The following is a 5,350-nucleotide window of genomic DNA, read 5'->3' as shown; positions in this document are numbered from 1 at the left end:
GATTATTATTAGGAGTATTATTATTAATTTTATTATTAATTTTTATTAGTTTTAGGTTTATTGAAAATATGTTTATTATATTTATTATTAGGTAGATTTTAGATGCTATTATAATACCCCATTTATTTAGAATTAAGTAATAATTAAAAAATAAAATAAAAAAATAATGTTGGTCCCAAATGTTTTACGCTGCAAAAGTGGCCTTAAAGACTTTCCCAATAAGCCAGCCAAATGAATCCAAATCAAAAGTCACTGTTTTCAGAAACATCCAAAAAAAAATCAAATCTTCAAGTTTTCCAATTTCATCTCAATCTTCATCAAATCTCAGCTAGGAATTAAATCATACAGAAACAGAAAGAATTAATGTCTAAAAACCTAAAAAAAAACTTTAGTATAAAATCCATGTGAAACTTCACTGAAAGGGGGTTTTTTCGGCAGCCAATTGTCACAAGAAAGTTCTGGAATTTTCGAGAAAAAAAAGGGGAGGTCGAATTCACGTTTGCATACGGATTCCAAGGGTGTTGGCAAATCTGAAATCATTCTTGAGGCTGCTCTGAAGTTTTCACGATCACCATCATCAACAAGAACGTCCAGAGTTAATCTCACAGTGGCCACGGTTTGCACACTTTGTTTGTAATCGAATCCATTAATTCACACGCCATTAGATGATTTCGGTTACATATTCTTGTTATTCATGCTGATTACAATGTGTTAGAATGTCTGGATTCGAGTTTTGGGCCAAATATAGTCATATGCCATTGTTAGGGTTCATACCTTTCAAAAGAGGGATTTCGGGTTAAAAGCTATTACAGAGTAAATTAGCGTGCTCATTGAATTCGGGAGACATTGTTCGGTCGATCTGGGCTGTCAATTGGTACCGTTTGATATTGATTCACAGGTTTGAAGGCAAAGGACTATGGCTACAAACAAAAACCGTTGCCATAAGTTTATATTATTTTCTGAAAAAAAAACGTGAAGAAGACGAGACTACAGTGCTTGGCGCGCGTCAGTTTTAAATTTGAAAACTAACCGTTATGTTATTTGATGATGGTTGAGTAAACAGCGCGCAGACAGTGGCTTGGTGGAAGGAGCTATGCGTCCTAAGGCCTTCAATGGTAAGGGGAGGGGTTCGATCACCACCCCCAACATTATTTTTAATGAAATGCAATTTTATCTGATATAGTACCACGCGTCCTCATTGGATCATGATGCACCCTCCGCTCCCATCATTGGATTTGTGTTAAAGATGAATCTAAAGGACAACAAACGCAGGAACACCATGCACTTTCCAAAGCTGCCACACAGGATTGCTGCCCAGGTTCTTTTATTAGTTTTATTTTATAATTTGTTTTATTTTATATTTTCTATTTTATTTGGGATTGAATTTAGGGGTTTGTTTTTATAAATTTAATTTAGGTTTAAATGATAAAAAAAAATTAGGATTAGACTAGGGTTAGGATTTCCTCCCGATTATTTCGATTATATCGATTTAATCTATTTAATTAGTTTTAACTATCAGATCACATGAAACCCTATAAATATGATATGCATTAGGGTTTGCCCGATCCCATTGCCCATTTGGTGAAACAGTAACATTCAATCTAATTTTCTCCTCGAACCACTACACCTATTAGTCACAATTAGACGAGAAATAATTATTAATTTATTTATATTAATTTAATCAATTCTTTACCAATTCTCTTCTCGACCCGACTAAATCTATTAGTCGCATTAGACGAGAGATAAAAAATATACAAAATGAAAATACATTTAATTTGCTGCCCGCGACGATCGAATCTATCGATCTGAGTAACCAGCAATGCCCCATTAATCCGTTAGCTATACTGATCAAATCTATTGATCATCGCATCTAACGGTGACATATCAAATCATGGTTGTACGCCCAAATCTTAAAACACACATAAAACACTCAAAATTTCATCTCTTCAATTTTGCGATGTTCAAACTACGATAAGGTAATTCAAAATACCTTCGAACTTCGTATTTCAAAAACTACGACAGGCCATTCAAAAAGCCTCAAAACAACTTCAAACACCTCCATAATCAATTCTAAGGCGTACAATCCTGTGCCCGAACTACGTTGACTCTGATTCTCCTTAAGGAGATACGTAGGCACTTGGATAACCAAGGCGAGTCCCCCTCTCTAAAATCTCAATTCAGTTCAAACCTCAATTTTTACCCTTTTCACTCCCTTAGCTATTAACCTCGCAATTTTAGCCATAAACCTTTACTTTGAACATAAAACCTTAGGAAAGGGTTGAGGGTGCCTAACACCTTCCCTCGACCTGATTATAATAACTTACCTAGATCTTTATACTGCGTAGGGTTTCCTATTCGCCCTTCAGAATAGGTGGCGACTCTAAAAGTCTTAATTTTTAGGGCAGGTTGCTATACACACATACAATAAACACATAAGCACATAAGCCCTAGGTTCATAGGTTCGGCATGACGGCTTAGGGGTATACCCTTCCCATTGGTATGTTCTAACCAAGGGTCTCATGGGGTCGTTCGTAGCCTCCGAGACTTTTTGTCTCTTTGGATTTTGGAACAACTCATTTTATCCAATGAGGTTCGAATTTTTGGGGTAAGTTCTCGGAGAGATCAGCTAAATATCCAGTTCTGCCCTCAACAAAGTCAAGCCTCGTTTTGGACATTTCCGAATATTCAACCCACTCCGAGTGGAGTTATCAATGAGACTCGTAGGCGATTCAAGTCCCCCCTGATCTCAAGGATAACTCCCACACTTAGGTTTTAACAACAATATAATATACCCAACAGTATAAACACCAGCAATAAAAATAAATAAGCAAATATTTATTTAAATTACAGTAAGAATAAATAAATAAAATTACTGTAAATAGATAAAGATATAGATAAATAAATAAATGAATTTAAATTTGAATATTTTTAAAAAACTAACTAACCTCGAAGTCCAGCCGCTTATAATTTAAATATCGTAAAACAACAATTAAATAAAGATTTAAATTACTGTAATTTAAGGCTGTAAGTAAATAAATAAAATAAAATTTAAATATTTACAGAACTAACCTCAAATCCAGCTGCTTATAACTCAAAAAATGCAGCAAAAAGAAAATATTTTAACAAACAAATATTTATTTAAACTGATGAAATTTTAAATAAATAAATAAAAAATAAAATTTAAATGTTTACAAAAAATAAATAAACTCTAACTGTGGCGAATTAGCCAAACCCTAAAAAGTGTGCCAAAAACCTAAATAGTTTTCCACAAACCTAAACCCTGCCAAAACCTATAGGAGTATAGTAATTCACCATAGTGTACTCCCCAGCAGAGTCGCCAGCTGTAGCAACCTGCCCTAAAAATTAAAGATTAGAGTCGCCACCTATTCTACCAAGGCGAATAGGAAACCTCGCGCAGTTAAGAGATTTGGGTAAGATACTATATTCAAGTCGAGGGAAGGTGTTAGGCACCCTCAACCCTTTCCTATGGCTTTGAATCTAAGGTAACAATTTTATGGCTAAATTTATTAGGGATTAATAGCTAAAGAAGTGAATAGGGGAAAAAAATGAAATTTAGAGGGAAGGGGACTCGCCTTGTTGCCAAGTGCCTACGTACTTCCTTATGGAGGATCAGAGTCTACGTAGTTCGGGGAACAGGGTTGTACGCTTTTGAATTAGATTTGATATGGAGGTGTTTGAAGGCTTTTTGAATGGTCTATCGTAGTTTTGAAATGCGAAGTTCGAAGGTATTTTGAATTACCTTATCGTAGATTTGAAAATCGCAGAGATGGAAATCTATAGTGTCGTGGTTTAGTGTTTTAAGGTTTGGGCGTACAACCCTGATTTGATATGTCACCATTAGCTGCGATAATCAATAGGTTTAATTACCATGGCTAACAGATTGAAGGGAGGATTGCTAACCACTATAATCGATAGATTCGATTATCACGAATAGCAAATGTGTGTATTTTAAATAATTAATTTGATCGTTACCTCTTGTCATACCCCAAAATTTGCCCTCCTCTGCTTATCTTCAATGGCTCAAGTCACTCTCTCCTATTCGAAATTAGGGTTTGCATTTTATCAAAAGATATTGAATCTCCAAGGCCTCGAATGGATCTCAAGGTCTCTCATATGTCCTAAAACACTTCCATATCTTAAAAAATTGAGAAAGATATGTTTGGCACAAGTTGGTCAATTTTTGAGAAAAGCTTGAAACCCTACTTTGCTTATTTCATATTTTTTAACATTGGGCCTTAAGACTTGGATTTTTCACATGATTTTAAGCTTGAGTGAGGCCCATTGGTCATATAAAAATTATGTCATGATTTTTATTTGTTTTATTCATTTAAATTTGAATTAAACCAAATAAAATCAAGTTTATTGAGATAATCTTTTTATGAATTATTTCTCCAAATACCTGATCCAATAAAATCTCATCCAATGGTTAGATTAAGGGGAAATATGCAAGGAATAGAATTGGTCCAAGAATAGAAATATTTGGAGAGATTTTCATTCAAAAAATCTTTTTAAATCTCCACATCACCAATCAATCTTTTTCTCCTCAAAAATCAACCCTAATTCCATTCATATAAAAGCTATTCTCATTCAATAGAGAAGGAGGACGAAAGAGGAGGGAAAACCCTAGGGTCTCAAAGCTTGCAAAATATAAAAAGGCTAGGGCAAGAGAGATCCCTGGAGGGCAGACGTTTCAAACAGTTTCATTTGTCAAATCGTTTCCCTAACACGTCCAGGAGCCAGCCGAAGGTATTTACCAGGCTGAACACGCATGAAAACTCGGGTGGCATGGTTATGGTATTCGTTCATGTTATGAATCTTCGTTTTTTGCATGCTAACGTGTTTTAACATAATATAATATCACTAACGTACTTTTGAAGTCATTTAGATCAGGTTTGTATGCTGGTTCAAGAGTTTAGACGCAGGACTTCGTAAACACCATAGTTAGGGCAACTCGGTTCGCCTTCTTCGAAACCTTAGATGCGAGGAGTTTCAGACCATAAGAACACCGTAATCGAATTCGCAACCCCTGGTTTAGGGGATCTGGGTTGCTTTCTTCCTTGTTTCTCTTTGATTTTGCAGGTTTTGAATTGTTGCCATGGGAGGAGAAAATGGGTGAGAGGATCCGCAGGAAATTCTGCGGGTGTTTTAACATAATATAATATCACTAACGTACTTTTGAAGTCATTTAGATCAGGTTTGTATGCTGGTTCAAGAGTTTAGACGCAGGACTTCGTAAACACCATAGTTAGGGCAACTCGGTTCGCCTTCTTCGAAACCTTAGATGCGAGGAGTTTCAGACCATAAGAACACCGTAATCGAATTCGCAACC

Source organism: Vicia villosa, linkage group LG3 (genome assembly GCF_029867415.1).
Source record: "Vicia villosa cultivar HV-30 ecotype Madison, WI linkage group LG3, Vvil1.0, whole genome shotgun sequence".
NCBI classification, from domain to species: Eukaryota; Viridiplantae; Streptophyta; class Magnoliopsida; order Fabales; family Fabaceae; genus Vicia; species Vicia villosa.
This window is presented reverse-complemented; position numbering follows the sequence as displayed.